This window comes from Schistocerca americana, chromosome 2 (assembly GCF_021461395.2).
Source record: "Schistocerca americana isolate TAMUIC-IGC-003095 chromosome 2, iqSchAmer2.1, whole genome shotgun sequence".
In the NCBI taxonomy this organism is placed as follows: Eukaryota; Metazoa; Arthropoda; class Insecta; order Orthoptera; family Acrididae; genus Schistocerca; species Schistocerca americana.
The window spans coordinates 710,104,446-710,127,274 of record NC_060120.1 but is presented as its reverse complement, the minus strand read 5'-3'; the positions used below and the strand labels follow the sequence as shown (position 1 = coordinate 710,127,274).

The window sequence follows — 22,829 nt, the reverse complement described above, 5'->3', positions numbered from 1 at the left end:
AAAAGTGAGTAAACTGTGGCGGCCCGACCACAGCGCTGCAGAAGTTGCACTGGGAAGGTCTTACACATCTTCCACACAGTCCCAATCGCTTCCCAATCGATTTTCATATTTCTGTAGCATTGAAGGAAGACCTTTGTGGTCATCGATTTGCTTCGGACAGATAGGTGCGCGCCTGGGTACAGTCATGGTTCCGCAGGCGACCACAAACATATTTCCGTTGAGCCATTGACAGTCTTGTTTCACAGTGGGATACATGCATTCACTGCTACGACAATTACGTTTGAAATAATGAAGAGTCTGCTTATTTTTTTCCCAACAGGCTAGTTTTCATTTGACTGCCCCTTATAGAACACAATAGGAAGGACCAGTTACGTTAATGCCCCCATTTAAAGGAAATTTTTTGGAATTTTGTTACGACATTTTTATACAATTTCGTGACAATTTCATTCTATTGTGATTCCAACACTAGGAAAAAAATGCTTTCGGGGTAAATACGAAGTTTTGTAACGTAATTACACCAATACATAATGTCGGACCTTATACAGTGTTAAAAAAAGGAATGAATGAATTAGATAGAACGGAACATATACGTGTCAAAAATAAGTCTGAAAACGAGCCAAGGAGGAGTGAACCAAGGAAAAAATAGAAAAATCAATATCACAAAAAGAAAGGAGTTATGATTATGATGAAGAAGTACTAAGCAAAATTAGCAAATTTCGTAATGTTTGATGAACAACCAGCAAGAATCTGTAAAATGAAAGTATCAAACATACATGATTAAAGTTTTATAAGACTCTTGTCTAGAAGCATTGTTGTATGGAACGAATTATGGACGGTAAACTAGAAGCAAGAAATACCAAGGATTATAAAATAACAGACAATCATAAATATTGATATCAGAAATGATCGAAATATATGCAGTTTAAAAGAAAACTTTGAAGATAACAAGAGAAAGTAGACTGACGAATGGATCCTGAAATAATACCAGTAAAAATAAAGAAATGCTAACAGGAGGAAAACGAAAAACTGGAAGACTAAGAATAATATGGGAACTGTAATGGGCAGTTGAGTGCATTTCATTGACTTTGCGTTTACTTGGTTCTTAACGCAAAGATCCCTGATCTGGCCTTCCTGATCCGGATTTACATCGTTTGCCAAAATGTACTTCTCTTTCTACACACCACCTATTTACTTCTAGTGGCTCCAGGTCTGGCGCAGTACGAAAGGATGAAAGAAGTCCTTCAAATGCTGGAAATCGTCATAGGGTAATTAATGATAACGATCATAAGGTGTGTCTGATTGTAGATCTGGAGAGAAAATACGTCATAACAAGCAGAAATTGCCACAAATAATTTAGAGAAAACTTTGGGACCCACGGAGAAGAAAACAACACATACCTCATTTCTTTCGTTCCTCCGAATAGCGATTGGTAAGATGTCTATATTATAACACGCTTTCCATGTAGTACAGCAGATACTTGGAAAATTTATTTTGACCTCAATATGATACTTTATTTGAGATTCTGTTGTTTTGTTTGGATTTATTAATAGTAGTCCACTGAGGCAGTGTTCACATTTACAAGTTTAGCGTACATGTCGTATTAGAGAGAATCACAATACTTGCTGAGAAAGCCACTCTATGTCTTTTATTAGTTGCCTTCTAGTGTCTCACAGGCAAGATCGCCAGCTTGAATCTGAACTGTCAATCTCGTCAGGTCCGGATGGAACCTCAAATTCATTTTTACAAAAATGGTTCAAATGGCTCTGAGCACTATGGGACTCAACATCTTAGGTCATAAGTCCCCTAGAACGTAGAACTACTTAAACCTAACTAACCTAAGGGCATCACACACACCCATGCCCGAGGCAGGATTCTAACCTGCGACCGTAGCAGTCCCGCGGTTCCGGACTGCAGCGCCAGAACCGCACGGCCACCGCGGCCGGCTCATTTTTACAGAGTATACCTTCTGTCATTGACCCCTCACATACTCAGCTTGCAACTTTCGCGAATTTGCTGCACAGAGGGAAGTCTCAATCGACTGGAAAAAGCACAGGTTACTTCCGTATATAAATCGGGAAAAAGAAAGGATCCGCAAAATTACAGACAAATCTCTTTAAAGAAGGGTTTGCAGTAGAAATCTTGAACATATTCCAATGTCTAAATAATAAATTTCTATGAAAGAGAAAGACTTCTGTCCGTAAATAAACACGGATTTAGAAAGTATTGCTCATGCGAAGCTCACCTCGCCCTTTTCTCTCACGATGACTTGGAGAACAAGAGGCCTCACCCTGGCGATATGGGTGTCGTGAGGAGTGCCCCAAGGAAGAATGAGAGGAACGCGCTTGTTGTCTATGTGCATAAAGGATCTGACGGATAGGCTGAGCAGTACCCTGCGACTGCTGATGACGCTACAGTGCACTGGAAAGTGTCGTCGTTGTGTGACTGTACAAGGGTAGAATTTCTATTTGGTATAATGAACGGCTGATCGTGCTAAATGTAGAAAAAATGTAACTTAATGCAGATGAACAGGGAAAATAAAAAAAGTGATATGCTGCTTCACATAGTCATGTCGATTTAATATGTAGGTATAACGTTGCCAAGTGACATGAAATGGGAGTATAGAAGGTCCCGCGCCCGGCTTCCCGGGTTCGACTCCCGGCGGGTCAGGGATTTTCTCTGCCTCGTGATGACTGGGTGTTGTGTGATGTCCGTAGGTTAGTTAGGTTAAAGTAGTTCTAAGTTCTAGGGAACTGATGACCATAGATGTTGAGTCCCATAGTGCTCAGAGCCATTTGAAGCATAAAAGGAGTTGTCTTGGTGAAATAACTTAATCTTCATCTGAAAATATTTCTAATGTTTGTTACGCATTTCTTCTGGGGGGGCTGATAGACATAGAGTTTTATAGCTATGTGTTTTGTTCCTTTTTATGCCTATCTTAGATTCGCCAGAAGATAATGTAGATCATTTTATAGTAATATATCTTTATTGTAGTAGAGTACTCCAAGGCTCAAAGTCGTTGGTAACAACAAATGCAATAAGTGAAGAAATTTACTGAGAGCCTGCATTTAGTATTCATAATTCCTTAAAAATATTCCTACGAGACCTGTGTGTGAACCATACATGACTGTAATTGTTTTCATTTTGGCAATGAATACTGAGCTGTTATGTCAAATTATTATTACGTGGGACACCAACAAATAAAAATAAAAATGTTAATTTACTGCTTCTTCTGTCTCCCATATCAGAAACCATTCTTGTAGCATTAAAGAAAGCAGGAAAAAAAAAAACGTTTTAGCAGGTCTATTATATTAATTTTCCAGTTTATTTTCCCATCATTTCATATAGCCAAGAAATTTGAACTTAGTATCGTTTGATTGTATAGAAGTACATTTAGGGTGCTGATAAGTTTATTCAGTCAACACATTCCCTTTTGAGCTCAACACATTGTGGTATCTTTGTTGCAGCTTCTTTCTTTAAAGCATCTCAAAACAATATTGCTACTGTTCTGCGAACCACACATCCGCAGGCTTTCTGGCTTCCTCAATGTTCACTGTTCAGAAATCGTCTTCCCTTGGTTGTTATTTGAGGTTTAGGAATAGGTAATAGTTTGAGGGTACCAGTTTAGGTGAGTACGGTAGATGTTGGAAGATTTCAAAGTGAAGATCTTCCATTTTTTGCTGCGTGATGGCCGCCATGTGAAGAGGGGCATTGTCTTGCAGCAACAATCTTCCTTTCTTCAACTTTCCTTGACGTTTAGAGACCAATTGTTGCTTCAGTTTGTAGAGGAGTTCAACATAGTACTTTGCCATGATGGTTCGACCATGTTGTAAGTAGTCAATAAGTAGGATTCCATCGTTATCCCAAAAGAATGATGCGAGTGACTTGTCTGCTGATCTTTGTGTTTTGAACTTATTTGGACGTGGAGAACCACTGGCTCTCCCTTTTGGCACTGGATGATGAGTGTATATACATGATTCATCCATCAAAACATCCAACAGGATCCCGGTAAAATTGGATCAAATGGATTGTGAAGCAACCACTCTATCACGCTTTTGGTCCCCATAAAGACATTTGGGAACCAATTTGGCTGACAAATTTCTCAAGTCCAATACGAATAATATCCACACGTTCTCGGTGTTTACCGTCTCTGCTGTCTTTTTAGCAGTTACTCTCTGATCAGCCCGGATTATGGAATGGAAAGAATCCACGGTTTCTGGAACTGTGACTTCAATTGGCCTTCCAGGACGCTCTTCACCTTCAGTGCTGAAATGTAGCAATCTAATTCCTGATAGTGGAGTATGAAGGGCAGTCACCACTCCATGCACCAGACATATCATAAAAAATATGTTTGGCCGTGTTCCATAAAAAAAAAGAACGTAATAACTGCATGTCTCCCGTTCGCTCTGATTCTTTATTATCTTGCACCATGTTCAGTTCAAACTTGGGCATAAAAAAAAGTCCATGTTATTGCTACGCAGTTACTATCACATACAATGGAAAGAATAGTCTTAAATGCCAAACAAAACATTAGAATTAATCTATATCAGTTTTAACTAAGAAAAGCCAAGGACTTATCAGCGCCCCCTCGTAGATGAGCTATGTTTCCACGAAGTTGAAAGTAAGTTCGTTTGTGGAAACAAGTTAAAAACTTTTACAAAAGCGTACTTTACTGTTTCGTCATTGATGCGCCTTTTTTCTGCAAAAAGAGCTAAATGTGCCTCGTTATTTAAAAAAAAAATGGTAAATGATTCCTGTAGAGTACCGACAGTAAATGGTACAGGATTAAGCCCTGTGAAACGCCCATTGTAATTTCTTCCCCAGAAAATTTTTTGGCAGCTCTGAGTAAATTACTTGAACTGCCTAGTATACTTTCGTAATTTCTCCTTTTTTTGGCAAAATATAAACCAGCCAGTGCTGAACCATGTATTACGATCTACTGCGTTAGCAAAATGTTGCGGCCGACTCGATAAAACGTGTTGGGTAATCAGCAAAATATTCCAGATGTTGAAAATATTAGAAACATAAAATAATTTTATGGTTTGTCTTTTTTTATGGCTGTGACATTACAATATGCTTGAAATTTTACACCGGTAAAATTTGTACATTGCTACTCATATTGTACCACTTGACAATGCCTTAAATAGGGATATAGTGGATGTGAATTAATTTTTAATTTTGACAAAATGATTACATCTATGACCCCCCAGGTATGTAACTTTCAACTCATAGACGATAATTACTGATATCTGCAGAGTGTGGCTGAGGCGTCTTGTTAGACAGCCTTTTATCTGGCGGAGATATTACCCTCCGTCGCCTCCATAAGGTAATACGCATTTCTCGGTTTCTTCCTCGGTCTCTATAATGCCTGATCCCGGTGCTTTTATTTCGTTAATGTTTAATATTTTTACCGTACAGGTTTTCTCTTATTGCGTTTTATTTTGTTCTATACCTTCTTTGACGCATGCTTTTTAGGAGAGAATTTCTGATTTTATAACGCGAGGTATATTACGTGTCCCTGCATTGCTTTATTCGGTCGGTGTTTGAATCTTATTTTACATTTACAGTAGCCCAGGATAGGACCACGCTGTATAAAATGTAATGTCATCCTCCCTTTAAGGTTTCGGATAACTTGCTGATGCCCTCTCCGGCCAAAACGCGTCATTCTTGTCTTTTTTTCTATGGCTGTGACGTTACAATGTGCTTGTAATTTTACAACTGTAAAATTTGTACCTTGATTCTCATATTGCACCACTTGACAATGGTTTACAGCTTACGGTAGTTTTTATAATTAGTAGCAATGCTGTAGGGCAACGCCAAAAGAGAATGGAATAATTTCTACATACGCCTACTGTTGGCAGCTTTCCCTCACTGACACGTAAAATGGATTTGCCGGTACTGCTGAGTGATGGCGCAGGCCGCCATTGCCAGAGATAGAGTCCTGCGGAGACACGCAGCCCGCACGCACGCTGCCCCATGCCGACGCCCCGGGCGTGTCGATAGTCGGCGGCCGCGCTCCCACTTCCACTTCCACCTCTAGGCGCCTCACACAACTGCGCTGTTCCGCCCACGCGCGCTATCGGCGGCAAGCGTGCCAACCGTATCGAGCGCAAGGCTGCCAACACACGGCGGCTGTGGAGAGGACGGGCTGGGCTGCTGCGTCGCCATGGAGACGGCGTGACGTCATGCTGCCACGCCCGGACGCCACAGCCCCAGCCCTCGCTAACTTATCCATTCACATATGAAAGCAAATGCGCATATATGAATGCACAAACACACACACACGCACACACACACACACACACACACACACACACACACACGCATTTATGAAACGCTGTTATTTCAAAGTCTCATCACTAATTTTATTGAGGATTGTTCAAAAAGGTTATAACTTAGTTTCCCGCTGAAAATAGAATTTTCAAATTACACCCTTACAAAGTATGTATTGGTGCATATTTTAATAACTGTTGCAAAGACATTACGCTAGAGATGTCGTTTTCTTCTAGTGAAAAAGTAGAGTGAATCAGTTCCATATCCATCAGATAATAAGACACACTCTCAATTGTACTAATCACACATGGTATACCATAGGGATAAGATAGATCTGGGGTCTACTGCTGTTCATTTTTTTAAAGGCCTAAGCCTTTCAAAAGGTTTGATGGTTTCCTCCGTCCTGTCCTATCAGACGCTAACCTTCTCAGCTTCTCATACTGCTTCCCGTATCATCTGTTTTATGTTTGCTTATATTCGTCTAACACTACAGTTTTTCTCCATGCTGCTACTTGAAGAGTCAAGTAAACTATTACTTTTGGTATTTTCTTTCCACACCCCTGTTGCATTTTTCTTGATAATGATTACCTGTTTGATTAAATTGCGAACCGGTTCGGAGCAATTGTACCTGCAGAGCAGCGCGTCAGTTCTGTGTCGTGCACATAGCTTCGTAAGTCACTTAAGTAAGTAACTTATGTAACAGACCTTATGGAAGCAGCGCACACCACATAATACCGATGGATTGCTTTGCAAGTACAATTGATGGGGTCTCATTTCGTTGTCGCTATTTGTTTTATACAGAAAGATAAACAAATATTTTTTTGTTAAAAATTCGGCAACTTAAGATCTTTTTGATCTATTCAGAAACATAAACGAGATGATTTTAACGTTAATAAACCAGGAAATTTGGTGAAAACGTACTTGGTGTATGTTTGTGTGCGACGAATTCATCGTGTGTTTGTGTTATAAATTTTAGAGTTTCCACAGTTTGGCACGTGCACTAAGTGAATGCTATGAAATTCTCGGAAAACTACCTGAACACTCCCCATTCTAGGTTTCATAGCAGCACACATGGTCAGCATTTACAAAATGTTGCCCATCTTCACATAAGCTCCAACAAAAAATTAGTTTCAAAGACGATAGCGCAGTAAATATTATAAATTACAGACGCTATATGGAGTATATGGGTGCAGTGAAATAATCTTTCCTAGAGTGATGAAATTAATTTAAAGGTCGAAAAAATAAAGAAACATACGTAGAATAGATTCCAAAATGGCATTGCATTCTCTTTCGTCATATTCCAGTGAACATTACGCAACGTATACTATAAACACAGCAGAACTGTTGCATAGACTTTTTCTAACAACGGCTCTCTAATTTCCCAACAAAGAATGCGACATAACCGTTCCCTTCCTTAAAATGGTTCCGCTTGAAGTTTATTGAACATTTCTGTAAGACTTTCCTGCGAGCTAACCACTGATTTCAGATCTCTGTTAATTTTCATACGACTTCGTATGGAATTAAAATGTGTGCCAAGGCCCATATATCATCCCTAGTGTTGTCATTAGGACACTTGTTCTAGTTTATGGGTGCTAACTCAGATTTATTTTCAGTTAGAAGCACTGTCATTCAGCACACGAAGTGCTGAACACGGTATAGCTCATCCTGCATTTCCTTGTGATCATGAAGGAAGAACCTCTTCCGTAGGTAACGGCATCGTCATGGAACAATCTAAGATTACTATTGGGATTATTTGCTAATACTCTTATGTATAGAGAGACCACGAGAGTTCTTATTATGCTACCAAGGAGCAGGCCCGATCTTACATTTGGTTTCTGTGGTGTGGTTGGGTTGACTTATAACAAGTCGAAAACTCCTTGACGGGACGACACATCGGGGAGTAGCGCATCCCTGATGTCCGTCAGCAGAGTGACGTAGCGTCGAAAATTAGGAAGACGGTTTTTACCTGGCTTGTGAAGAAGAGCCCAACGGAAACATGTACCCTCATTTTTAGTAGATTTTGCTTTGAAAAGCGTATACCTTACAATCAATTGTATATTGTGAATATTTCTAGTATTAACAGTTAAAAGCTTCACACTATTATTCAGTTGGCTGTAGCCTTCATTTCCACGGCCGGCCGGTGTGGCCGAGCGGTTCTAGGCGCTTCCGTCTGGAACCGCGCGAACGCTACGGTCACAGGTTCGAATCCTGCCTCGGGCATGGATGTGTGTGATGTCCTTAGGTTAGTTAGGTTTAAATAGTTCTAAGTTGTAGGGGACTGATGACCTCAGATGTTAAGTCCCATAGTGCTCAGAGCCATCTGAACCATCTTCGTTTCCACCAATTTGAGCGCTAGCCTGCTGTATGTATGCTCCTGAAGAGTTATTATGTGACATATTACATAGCGTGCTAGCAGTGTATTGAAGTTGGTTTGAATTTAAAGTTTACTTTCTTTGTACTTTACTATTGCCTTTCTTCCTTCTTTTTAAACATAACATATGATGATAACTCTCTAAGCAATCGAAACAGGTTTCAATACAGTTGTGGGACATGAATCTGGAAACACGAAATAAAAGAATGCTGTTATGGTTTACTTCTTGTTGACAGTAAAAAGTCATAATTGCTAAGATCAGGAACGCATTATTAGCTTACCGGACAAAGTGTTAGACAACCTCTCAAAAGGGCACACTGGTAGCTTTGGAGATCCATGGATGAAGTTCACTGGTACCAGGCTACTCTCTGATCCTCCAGAGCTGACCTATATACTTGTATGGATAAGGTGTCTGTTCTTTCGGACATGTCCGATTCTCAATCACGCCCCAGTCCACTTGATATTCCCCCTAAGCTTTATATTTGATTAAAGCACCTACGTCAGGGTTTCAGGCAGGATCTTTCATTTTGTTCTATGCTGTGCTGTTCCAATGCAATTGGAGATCCTCTGCAATAAGTATATAGTTCTGACAATACCGGCCATGACCTTCTTCTTCTGTGCGGATGCACACATATTCCCCGAACTCTTACGGGACTTGGTAAGAATGTCTTCCACGAGTAATGAGTGTGTTGGGGTGGGACACTACGAATGTCGTGTGTGGACATACAAGGTAAGAATGTAGGTCGCGCGGGAGGCGTGCGCGAGATAGTCCCTGCAGTTTCACTATCCTTTGTGCCCTCGGTGGCTCAGATGGATAGAGCGTCTGCTATGTACGCAGGAGATCCCGGGTTCGATTCCCGGTCGGGGCACACATTTTCACCTGTCCCCGTTGATGTATATCAACGCACGTCAGCAGCTGAAGGTATTAATATAATTCTAATTTCGTTAGAGCTGACCTACGTCGTAGCAGTAACGTAATCTGTATGCACCAGCCGGTTATATGGAATCAGCACAAGGTGCATCAGTGAATATGTGCCAGTATGGCAGAAAGGAGCTTAAGTATTTGGACGTGTGTAGGACCAACCTGCAAATCAAATTGCCTGATGAATCTGAGCGGACTGTTCGTGTCTGCAAGGAGCGGTATACCACTTGCAATCAAGAAATACAGAATAAGAAAAGTGATCATAAAAAGATTCTTAGTACAGGGGCCAAAAACGTCATACCTCGTCAATGATAGCGAGTGTCAAACCGGTAAGAATTATGATGCGTGTGCAGTCTGTAGCGACGAATGAAAATTCGTACGAAGGCCGGACTTCAAACCCTGGTCTCCTACACACTAGGGAGATACTCTAATCACTACGCCACCCTGGCACAGCGGCTTTGCACAACTGCACAGACTACCCTAGCACGCCTCCCTCCTCAATCCAAATTCTCAATCACGCCCCAGTCCACTTAATATTCCCCCTAAGCTTTATATTTGATTGAAACACCTACGTCAGGGTTTCTGGCAGGATCTTTCATTTCGTTCTATGCTGTGCTGTTCCAATGCAATTGGAGATCCTGTGCTATTATGTCGAGTTTAAGGGGGTGCCAAGTGGTCTGAGGTGTGAAATCGAATTTGGACTGAGGAGGGAGGCGTGTTAGAGTAGTCCGTCCAGTTGTGCAAAGCCACTGTGCCAGGGTAGCGGAGTGGTTAGTGCAGCTGCCTGCTGAGCAGGAGATCTGGGCTCAAATCCCTACCTTGGTACAAATTTTCATTTGTCGCTTCAATCTGCATATATACATCATAGGTGTTTGAGACTCGAGAAGGTCTCCGGAACTATATACAGTAGTTTCATCCAATAGGAATTCCTGCTGACGGTGAATGATGGCCTAAGGGGCCGAACAAATACTGCGAGGACTGTATATAATGGACGTTTGGAATCGGGTGACTCGCAAAAGGTTATTGCCCAAATCAGTAGGTAAAGCTGCACATCTCAAGAGGACCAAACGACACAGAAACAGGATAGTAGCTGGTTGGAGGCGTGTTGCGCGGTCCAGCGAGTCGCTGCTTGCCAATTTTCAAATGAAGGAAGGTACTGAAGTCTCCGGCTGCCTAACGGGGCGTTTAACCTCCAGTGCGTGCAATACAGTTTTGTCACATTTTGGACTGTTTTCGTACTGTGATTAGGACCCACTCTTCCAGATTACTGTGAACATGAACCAGCAACCAAGTGTTGCCCTTCCTCCTACGTCTTCCTGATTAGTATACTACGGACATTGACGTTTTTTAAGACTACAAGAGCTGTCTTCACAGGATTGCACTCATACGATCGTGGTTTGATGAACACTTAGGCACCCTGACACACCATGACTAACCTTTTAAATCATCCGCTATTAATACAACAGAAAATCACTGGAACTATGTGAATCAGCGGGTGAAAGGTAGAAATCGACATACCCGAAAACTGGTAGTTCTGTGTGATCGAATCTTCGATGAGTGGCTTTAGCTGTGTATGATACATCTAAAGAAAATTCTGGACTCTATTCTTTGCCAAACGAACGCGATTATCAAGGCTGCAGTCGATTTCTCCTAGAGGTGGCAAAGTTTTTGTGCAGCGTGCTCATTATTTTCGACTATCTCACTGAATTGTTTATAGAGATCGTTTCAGAATGTTTTGACTGACCTCGGGTGGACCGTCAGAGCTGACATCAGACGGCTACACGCAAGGAACACACTGGTAGTGTCACTCATTCGCGCAGTGTTCGGCGCTGCCTCGTGGGTTTCCGCTACCGGTACCCTGCTTCGTGCTAACGGAAGCGACCGGTCCAGGTCAGAGTGACGTCACGGCAGCTGTCGACTGGCAGCCGCTCATTGTTCATTCAGTGGACGCGCGCGACGCTGCGACCGCGTGCATGCCCAACCAGGGTCACGGGTCGCAGAGTGGCTATCTCTGGCAAACTGATCACCGCAGCCCACCACTGGTGCTGTTCGCGTTGTCGGCCAGAGCGCGAGCTAAAGAAACACGACACTGAAGAGTTACCTCAGGGTTCAATATGTGGCTTAATACTGAGTGATATAAATGTGGCATCTCTTCCGTAAGACAGAAGACAGTGAGGAATCACAGCATAAGCGATATGCTTGTGCACTGAATGTACTCGTAAACTGAAAACTTCATACAGCAATGATAACTAACTCGCTAAAGAACGCTGCAGCAGAAACAGAGAACTTTACAGTTCAATGATTTCCTTTACGTAGGTGCCTGCAGATACACAAACATAAAAGCAGAAACTGTTCAGTATACTGGGTGTAAATTTTAAGCTGACAAACCAAAGTAACTCGAAAAATAAGCTTCACACGAAAAAATGTGTAGAATCGAAAGTTGACTATTTTCGAGGGGGACATCTGCTAGTGCTAAAATTAGCCCGCCACCCCAGCCCCCTGGGGGTTGGGCGTGAGGCAACTTTAAAATTTTAAATGGGGACCCCCATTTTTTATTGCAGAATCAGATTCCACGTAAAAAAATCTACGTATATTTTGTCTTAAACATTTGTTTTTTGATTCTTGGTAATTGGCGCTGTAATTCAAGAAAATCTGTGCTCACATTCTTGCCTGCTAAATGATTAGCGATGTTTCGTAAGCCTCGGTGTCAGTTCCTATTACGCTAATTTTACATTTATGGACTTTACCAGAGATATACATAGGAGAGAGCTATGTGTTGTTTGACTCTTCCAGGGAAGTACGCTCACGGAATTTTAAGAAAAAACCGCCAGTGATGCACAACGCCTCTCTTGTAACGTCTGACACTGGAACTGGATGATGGTTTTGCCCTTAATAAACGAACGTATGACGAAATGCACTACTGTTCTTTGGATCGCCTCTATTTCCCTTAACAGTTCTTTCCGGTAAGGGTCTGACTGGTATTGAACGAACGAGGGTTTTCTAACCTACATCCTTCGTGGGTTGATTGCAATTTTTAGCTATTATTCCAGTTGATTTATTTAAAGAGCATAAGTAATGCTTTATTAATCAGATGATGGTGCTTAGTTATGTAGATAGAAACCATCTACATACACATCACCACCACCACCACCACCACCACCACCATCATCATCATCATCATCATCATCATCGATACATTACAAACCACTATAAAGTGCATGATAGACGGTACTTCCAATTGCACCGCGAACAGTAATTTTTCAGTGCTCCATCCTAGTTTGGCGCGGGGTAAAAATGACTGCTTGAATATCCTCTGAGCACACGGTAGTTAGTTCAGTCTAGTCTTCGCAGCCCCTACGAGTGCGTTTTGTGGAACACATTAGTATAGTCATACATTACTCTACCTAATATTGGATTTGATACTTTGTAAGTACGCTTTCGCTGTATAGTTAGCGTCTATATACAAGCGTCTGCCACTCCAGGCGCTTCAGAATTTCTGTGACGCTCTTCTGAACGACAAATATATGATCATTTGCGCTGTCTTTGGTATACATATGGGCCATCAGACGTATTCGGTAGTGGTGTCACACACTTGAGTGTTTTGTAAGCAGTCTTGGTCGTAGCTAATTTCCTGTTCCCAGTATCATACCAGTGAACCGAAGTCTGCCACTTGCCTCGCGTACGACTAAGCGTATGTGATCTTTCCTTTTAATACACCCACTGATTGGTTGACTCAATTATTTGTACGAGTTGACTGATTCCAGTCGTGACTTATGGACATGGTTGGATAATACTTTTCTGCATTTTGTGGAGTGCAAAATTTTACAGTGTGGATATAGAGCTCTGTCGGGTAGCGCACTAGACTCCGGCCTAGGTCCCAGGTTCAATCCCGGACTGGGGTCGGCATTTTTCCTCGTTCCAGTCCCTCCAGGATGGCTCCAGATCCATTCAGCCTGCTATCAATTGGGTAGCAGGGACCGTTTCGGGGTGCAAAAGGCAGCTTGGGCTATGGACCCGCGACCATCCCCCTCCTGATGCCACAGAGAACTGACGTTACTATTAATATCGTTCGCTATGTCATTAATGTACAACTCTTCGCCCAAGATGGAATGTTCTGTTTACCTGCCAAATTCACACATTTCGGTTTGTACCTCATATAATCATACTTTCGTTAGTGCACATTGATTTCGTACTGAATCACATGATATTCAGAAATCAAAAAATGTCTCATTCGGCTGATGATACGTCTGTTTTAGGAAGCCGCATAAATGAAAGCACGATCTGAATTCTGCATGACCAATATTTTCATACAGGTTCACAGGAGAATGTTATCCTGTTCTAGATACCTCGTAAAGTTAGAGCTGACAATACGTTCTAAGATTCTACAAGAACTGGATACCGATGGAACTGGACGGTAGTTTCGTGAGAGGGCCGGTGAGAATGCGTCTGAAGCAGGTGCTGGTTGTCCCACGCCGTGCACAGCGGCAGGATACAGGCCGTGGGGTCACAAGTGGCTCTTCCTGCCGTAGCGCAAACACTCATACTCCGTGCGTGACAACCTGTTAAACCGCTCTCAACAGCCAATTGCCCTGTGGGTATTACGGAGTAATATGTGGGAAGTAATCAAGAGTGCCTGCTATGAGCATCCTGCAACGTGAGGTATCTTGATGGTAATATCAATAGGGGCGACAAAATGAAGCTAAACAAGGGTTTATTTCCGGTGGCAGACTGCGTAAGCGCATCGTGTAAAGGCGAATAAAGTGAACACGATGGACAAAAATAGGTCTCACCGAGGAGACGTCACGGTAATACTACCGTGTAACACCGGCCGATGCCTTCATAAAGGCCGTAATTCGGCGAGGTAGAGAGTCGACATGTTTCTTCAGGTATGACACATGCAGCTGAGGCCACTAATTGATGACTGGAAACCCTGTAGCTGCCATGCTGGGACGATAATGACTGCTGCGTTTCAACCGTTTCAGGGTGATTATAATTAAAGTTTCAGTTTCAAAATAGTGTAAAAAAAATAGAACCGCTGCTCAGAATGTTGTCAAATTTTAAGGGAATGTTATCGAAGATGGGGGAAACGTTATGGAAAAAAAATACAACTAGACGGCGCTGTAAGAGTCATAATGTAAATGGGTTCGGCTAAAAATGACAGATGAATCGCAATAGGATGATTGTAGTGTGCCTTGCACATTGAAGGAACAATGTGCATGAACGCAAAAATTTGGCGTTCAATAGTTGTGGTACTATTAGACAGAAAACTTCTTACTACGCCACGTGGGAAAATCGGTTTTTAATTGCTCTCGGGCCAAAAACCACATAAAAATCAACAATGAAATCGGTTCGTAAGGGTCCTGAGGCAAAACACTGGATAAAAAGCAAAAATGAAACAGGTTTTTAACGGTCGTGAGTCTGGCGCAAGACATGTTCAATATGCTATTCGCCTTTTTCTGCCACAAACTAAAATCGCGAACTGCATGTTGCATAACAGATCGGAATGCTCAGCGGTCACGTTCAGAATGCGTTGCACAGTGCATACCTTAAGTTCAGCTACGTTTGTAATCAGAACACCTTGGGGATAAGCAGTCAGAAGTCACACGGATTAAGATCAGGTGATACGAACGACCAAGCAGTAGGGAAATGGTGAATGGTGATGCTACCATTCCCAAAATGCCCCAGCAGCAGCCGCCTCACTGGCTGGTTAATGTGTCGTAGAGCACCATTTTACATTGAAATGATCCTATGCACACATCACGCTGTTAAAGGATTAGAATGACGCTGGTTTGCAAAATACTCTCAAAGCGCTTACCAGCGCTGCTACAGGTGACGGGAACCACACGACTCGTCACGAAAAAATATGGCGCTGCGATAAACTATGCCGTCAACGCGCACCACACAGTTGCCTTCACAGAATGAATTGATACCGGTTGATGTGTGAGAGGGTTTTCTGTTGTCTGTATTCTGCAGTTGTGTTTGAACACAGAAGACAGAAATGGGCTTCGTCTGTTCACAGAATGTTCCATGGTCGTTGACTGTCCACATCCATGTGAGCAAGAAATTCTAGCGCAAATGTTTGTCTTCCTGGCAAGCCAGCACGAAGCAGCTCCTGGATGTGGGTAACTTATTACGCATATCAATGCAGGACGTTAGGTAGAAATTTCTGTACCATGCTCACAGGCATGGGTTTTGGCAATTCCTCGTGCACTAAAGGCATGTGCAAAGTTCGGACAATGCCCTGTGCACTGCATGTTTGCTCACAACCCCTTGATCCGTTGTGCAATGCTTTGGCCACATCTTCTACTGATGTCAATTGTTTTCCTCCCTTTGCACCACTGAACCTCAAAAGAACCTGTCTTTTCGAATTTGTTAATTATTTTCTCCAGACTCTCGGCAGATATCGGACCAACGCCTTATTTCGTACCCCAGAGTGTTCGGAACTTCTGCAGAGCCACTGGCTTCCATATCACTGCTCCTGTAAAATAATGTTATCGTCAGCGTTTGATCGTGCGCTGAGGCGGTCATGCCGAACGTCTCAGAAGCACACTGAGGAACAGGTGTGTACCCCGCGTCTTTTATTTCACATAATCTGTCACGTACAGCGCCATCTAATGGTTAAATTTTCGGTATCTTTTTCCGTAACAAAAATCAAAATGGTTCAAATGGCTCTGAGCACTATGGGACTTAACTTCTGAGGTCATCAGTCCCTTAGAACTTAGAACTACTTAAACCTAACTAACCTTAGGACGTCACACACATCCATGCCCGAGGCAGGATTTGAATCTGCGACTGTAGCTGTCGCACGGTTCCAGACTGTAGCGCCTAGAACCGCTCGGCCACCAAGGCCGGCTTTCCATAACATTTGCCCCCTCCTCCGCTAGTAGTACGTTCAAATTTGACGTCCTTCTGAGCAGTGATTTTTTATTTTTATTTTTTCGAAATGGAACTTAATTATAATCACTCTGTAGTCTCAGACACTGTCTGTGGTCTTAAGATAGAGTAACTTAGCGAGCAAGTCGATGTACGAAAGCGACGTATGCCTGCGGCCCTGTGAAAACAGTTGTCATCTTGGATAACGGGAGTGTTCACAGCATAGTCATCAAGAAGATGTAGAAAAATGGACAACTCTTCGCCATCGAAAGTATTGTACTAAATATCTTAGTCCACGTTCACCCCAATAAAAATGAATGGGCCCACGTCATGGTTCGGAAAACACCCCATACAGCACTTCATCTGACCGGGACAACACCTTCCAGACATTGGCCACTGGAGCACTCGGTGCCTTGCATCATTTGAAAGAGACAGCATCGCGATTTATTGGATACGTCTCCAATTAGCTACTGTCAAGTTCGAGTGGTGCAGCCTTTTGTGCCGCTGGAGCAATTGCCCTTTGCGAGGTATCCAACTTCAATTGTCTATCGCTCGTAGTTGTCGTAGCCATTTCGCTGAGAAACTGGTTGAGATGGACCTGCATTCACTGATGACAGCAATTCGTTTTCGGCTGTTATAACTAGGCGTGAAACACACCTCGTCTTCCTGTCCGTTTGGACCTTTTTTCGAACACTTCTGTTATGCCTTCTTGACATCCATCATCGCCGGCCGTGGTGGTCTAGCGGTTCAGGCGCTCAGTCCGGAACCGCGCGACTGCTACGGTCGCAGGTTCGAATCCTGCCTCGGGCATGGATGTGTGTGATGTCCTTAGGTTAGTTAGGTTTAAGTAGTTCTAAGTTCTAGGGGACTGATGACCACAGATGTTAAGTCCCATAGTGCTCAGAGGCATTTTTGACATCCATCATCAGAGCAGAAGGAGAACTGGGAAGAAAGCAACAACCCCGGAGCCAAAAGATGTAATGGATACGCAGATATCAACAGTTACGTTCCTTTCTGGTGCGACTGAGAACAACGATTTTGGCCTCCTCCTCTTACCACCCCACCCCAAATCCACTAAGATTTGACAGACCCACCCCTATGCTTAGTTGTTGCAGGAAGGCAATCTGCACTGTACGCTCCCCACGATGTTTTCCAAGGATTGAAACGAAAGATGCTAGGGAACGGCGTAAAGTAAAATCGTCGGAGCAAAATACGAGTTTGCACTGATCTTTTGTCCACCTTGAAAGCTCTTTCCACCACTGAACCATCTTTTTTGCAGTCACCGACATTACTAGGCGTCTGCCAATATCACTCTTTGATTAGTATTTTGTCGCATAGTTCCTCGATGTGTGTTAACTTCAGCTATGAGTTTCGTGCCAGCGATCTTCTTATTCGAAGTAATAAGCTTCCTTTATGCCCTCGCCGCACTTGGATCAACAAGTTCGGTTTTACTCTCAGTACTGCGTTGAGAAATAGAAGTAAGGACAGAAACTCCGAGCTGTCATGATGATAGCAACACTAACACGTAGGCTCCAAGTGTCGGCATGCTTGAACCAACTGAGAATATTCACTTCACTGGAAGTCTGGACATTTCTCAGCCGCTCACGATCTGTGGTTCCCAACATTACCGGCACAGTTAATCCTGAATAAGATGAGAAATTAGTCAATATTCCTACAAAGTTAAGCACTTATCTAAAGTTTGGACGAACAAAAAAGTGTTGAAATGAAAATTCTCAATACAAATGTTTTGAAGTCTCTTATTTTTAAAAGAAGAAAAAATAAAATAAAATTTAGTTAAAAACATACAATACACGTATGTTTTTCAACCAAGAAATAACGAATTAATGACATGACAGATACTCCTTTCTTTTTCTTTTTTTTTAAAAAAAAGAAAATAATAATGTATGTGGTACGGTCTCAGCCGATGCACATCATACATAAGCTATGCTATAAGATCCTTAATTTTTTCCATTGCTACTGTAGTCGCAAAATTACTTCCAGACGTGTAAGATTTGTCGAATGGAATTAGTAATACAAAGCAGTTTTCTGAAATAATGAATACTTATCACCAAACTCTCATAACAGTCTTCCCAGTTTTATCAGAATCTGTTTTCATTATGTTGTTTTCATTATGTCTAAGACACTGTATTTCGATTCGAATTTTTCAGTCTGGAAATAGTCATTTATTCACAGAATCCGAAAATTTACTACTCGATTTGCCAGGTCACAAAATTAGTTATTAAAAGGATGAATATCTAAACGATCTCGACATCACTTCCGCGTTTGAAAAGCTCCGCCAGCCGGAGTGGTCGAGCGGCTCTAGGCGCTACAGTCTGGAACCGTACCACCGCTACGGTCGCAGGTTCGAATCCTGCCTCGGGCATGGATGTGTGTGATGTCCCTAGGTTATGTAGGTTTAAGTAGTTCTTAGTTATAGGGGACTGATGACCTCAGAAGTTAAGTCCCATAGTCCTCAGAGCCATTCGAACCATTTTTGAAAAGCTCCAACTTGCAAAGAAACTAAGAAACTAACAACCTTATTTGATGCTGTCAAAATATTCGCCATACGCCCTTACCAGCCGTCTTCAAGCAGATTAATCTTTACAAAGAAATGCTCACATTATATCGGCCTGGAAAAATAACAAAGGATCTGATATATTGGCTCGGTCATCCAGCGAACGCCTTAATTGCTGAACAATAAGTGACAAGATTATTCCAACCGTTCAAACCGTCTCACAGCAATTCACTGGTTACGGAAAGTTGTAATCATCGCTGGATGCGCGTGAATTTCGAATGACCTTGTACACACATTCGTTTCAAAAATTGTAAATTCCTCCTGATCATGTCACAAGTAAATGGTCGTATTTGAGATTTTGGGTAATTATTGATTATATTGGTTACTTATCCAGGCAGTATTAAAATCTAACGAAGTGGTAATAAAAATACTTTTATTAAAATAGTTTCCCTGTATGACAAAGATAATCAAAAACTTGTCGTTTCTATCCGTCAGAGAATTTTATTTTACTTCTTGGTAAGGGCAAAGACCACATTTTGTTTCACTGAGGACGATAGTTCCACAGTTCATCCTTTAAAGCGTCGCACGAATGCCAGACTGACCGATATCGACATTTGTGACCAGGCCACAAAAAAGCAACTAATTTCGCTTAGCAGTGGAAAGGCGGATGGATCCAACAGGACAGCTTTACGATTCTATGGGGTACGCGAAAGAACTTGTTCTTCTAGCACCTGTCTACCATACATCGCTGGAGGAGTGAAGCGTTCCAGGTGACAAAAGCGAGGACGCCGCTCCCGTTTTGAAGAAGGGTCGTCGAACGGACGCTTACAATGTAGGCCTAGGTCGCTGACGTCAGATCTATATGGAGGGATCAACATGGATTGGAACAGTCAAAGACCTGCTAAAAGGTATTTGACCTTGAACCTTGTAGGAAGAAGACCACGGGGAAGATCAAGAAAACGGTGAATAGAGACTGCAAGATTAGTTGTGGAGGAGAAAGGGCGCAAATCGGAAGCTGTTCTGGAACGGAAGATGTATAAAGATAGAAGGAGGTGTCTAGAGATTGTGCACCACACCCGCGAAACTGAAGTTGGAAAACGTTGATGATGATGAACATGGATTGCGCAGTCAATCATTGTGCGACACCAGTTCGCTCTGTTCGTCCACGGGACCTAGAAAGCAGTAGATATGGGCACCCACGTGCATGGTGTGTTCCTTGACTTCCGGAAGCCATTCGATGCACTTCCACTCTCCCACCTAATGAACAAAATACTAGCGTACGGAATATCAGCGTTCCTGGTAACAGGACACAGCATATCTTAGTTCTGCAAGTTTTGCCCGCATCTCGTGGTCGTGCGGTAGCGTTCTCGCTTCCCACGCCCGGGTTCCCGGGTTCGTTTCCCGGCGGGGTCAGGGATTTTCTCTGCCTCGTGATGGCTGGGTGTTGTGTGCTGTCCTTAGGTTAGTTAGGTTTAAGTAGTTCTAAGTTCTAGGGGACTGATGACGTAGCAGTTAAGTCCCATAGTGCTCAGAGCCATTTGAACCATTTTTCTGCAAGTTTCGCAGGAGAGCTTCCGTGAAGTTCGGCAGGTAGGAGACGAGGTACTGGCGAAAGTAAAGCTTGGGTAGCTCAAATGGTAAGCACTTTCCCATGAAAGGCAAAGGTCCCGAGTTAGAGTCTCGGTCCGGCACACAGTTTTAATCTGCCAGGAGGTTTCATTTCAGCACACACTCCGCTGCAGAATGAAAATTTCTTTCTGGAGACAGCATAGCTTTCTTAACAGTGAAAAATCATCTAACTTAAAAGTAAGTTGGGATATACCCTAAGGGAGCGTTGTAGGATAATTGCATACGATGTAAATGACCTACATGATAAGGTCAGAGCCTCCATGAGAATGTCCACGGATGATGCTGCTGTATGCAGAAAAGTCGTGACAGTAGAAAAACATAGCGAAATGCAGGAAGACCTGCAGAGGACCGTCGCTTGGTGACGGGAGTGGAAACAGACCCTCAACATATACAGATGTAACGTATTGCGTGTACGTAGACAGAAAGACCTTTTAGTGTCTGATTACACGATCCCAGAAAAATCGCTAGAAGCAATTATTTCCATAAAATATTTACCAGTGTGTATGCGGAGCTGTTTAAAGTGGAACGATTACATGAAACCAAGTGCGGAAAAGCAGGTGCCATATGAGATTCACCTGAAGAATACTCGGGAAATGCAGTCCTTCAATAAAGAAGGTAGATTGCAAAACCCTCGTTCAACCACTACTCGAATATTGCTCGTCAGCATGGGACCCGTACCAAATAAGATGACCGAGCGAGGTGGCGCAGTGGTTACACACTGGACTCGCATTCGGGAGGACGACGGTTCAATCCCGCGTCCGGCCATCCTCATTTAGGTTTTCCGTGATTTCCCTAAATCACTCCAGGCAAATGCCGGGATGGTTCCTCTGAAAGGGCACGGCCGAATTCCTTCCCCATCCTTCCCTAATCCGATGAGACCGATGACCTCGCTGTCTGGTCTCCTTCCCCGAAACCAACCAACCAACCAAATAAGATGAAGAGAATATGGAGAAGATCCAAAGAAGAGCAGATGTTTCGTTTAAGGTACACACAAGTTAAGGGGAAAGCGTCACGGAGATGATTCACTAACGGCAGTAGCACACGCTACAAGTTCAGCGTGTTCCTAGAAGGGTCAACAAACATATTGCTTCCTCCTACGCATATCTCGCGAAAAGACCATGAAGATAAAATTAGAGAGATTCGAACGTACACTGAGGCCTACCTGCAGTAGTTTCTCCGTCGAACTATTCCCGACAAGCACAGGAAAGGGGGAAGTGACAGCTGTACACAAAATACCCTCCGCCACACACCGTGTGGTGGCCTGCGGACTGTAGGTGTAGATGTAAATGCCTAAACCAGTTTACGGATACCACAGAAAATTTAAATCTGGATGGCCGGATGTGGATTTGAACCTACGTCCTCCCAAATGCGATTGCAGTATGTTACCGGCGCATCACATCGTTCGGTCGCAGCTATTACAGTAAAGTGAGTGAACAAAAGCGGTCATAGTCTTAAAAACAGAAACCAATCTGTGGGAGTTATGTGCCCCTCACAGACCACTCCTCATGCCTCACAGCAAAGTACATAAGGGATTATGTAGCGTTAGACGTGGGTCATACGGAGACCAGTGGACGTCTGGAGGCGCGCCGCTGCTGTGGCGGTCGCAGGCAGTCGATAGCAGAAACCGCGAGCCGGCGGCGGCGGCGACAACGCGCTCTCGATCGACTCTCGATATCCGATAATGCGACGAGACACCCCCACTCGCCGGCACTCAACCACCGTGCCGCAGCCGCGCGTCGCCGCCACCACCCGTCACTCGCTTTCTATATGTGTGTGTGTTTTAGTTTCTAGCCCGAGGCATGCACGTTGTACAGCTCTGCCAATCGCCTCCACTTACGGAAACCTGGCACGAACGATCGTTGCTGCCATTATTGTGGAGCGTCTACATTGAACCACCAAAGAAACTGGTATAGACATGCGTTTTCAAATACAGAGATACGTAAACAGGTAGAATACGGCATTGTGGTCAGCAACGCGTATATAAGACAACATGTGTCTGGGGCAGTTGTTACATCGGTTACTTCTGCTGCAATGGCAGGTTTTGAAGATTTAAATGAGTTTGAACGTGGGGATATAGTCGGCGCACGAGCGCTGGAACGCAGCATCTTCGAGGTAGCGATGAAGTGGGGATTTTCCCGTACGATCATTCCACGAGGTACCGTGAATATCAGGAATCCGGTAAACAAGAAATCGGCCGGAAAGAGATCCCGCAAGAACAGCACCAACAACGACTGAAGAGAATCGTTCAA

General features: G+C 43.2%; 1 protein-coding gene and 1 non-coding gene across 2 annotated transcripts in view; both read left to right on the top strand.

Annotated features, from left to right (window-relative positions):
- LOC124595116 (cubilin-like) overlaps nt 1-22,829 on the top strand; it is a 1,106,483-nt gene that overhangs the window by 479,344 nt on the left and 604,310 nt on the right. The window lies entirely within an intron of this gene.
- Trnat-ugu lies at nt 9,436-9,510 on the top strand. Its single transcript has one exon. It is a non-coding gene; the product is annotated as a tRNA-Thr (tRNA).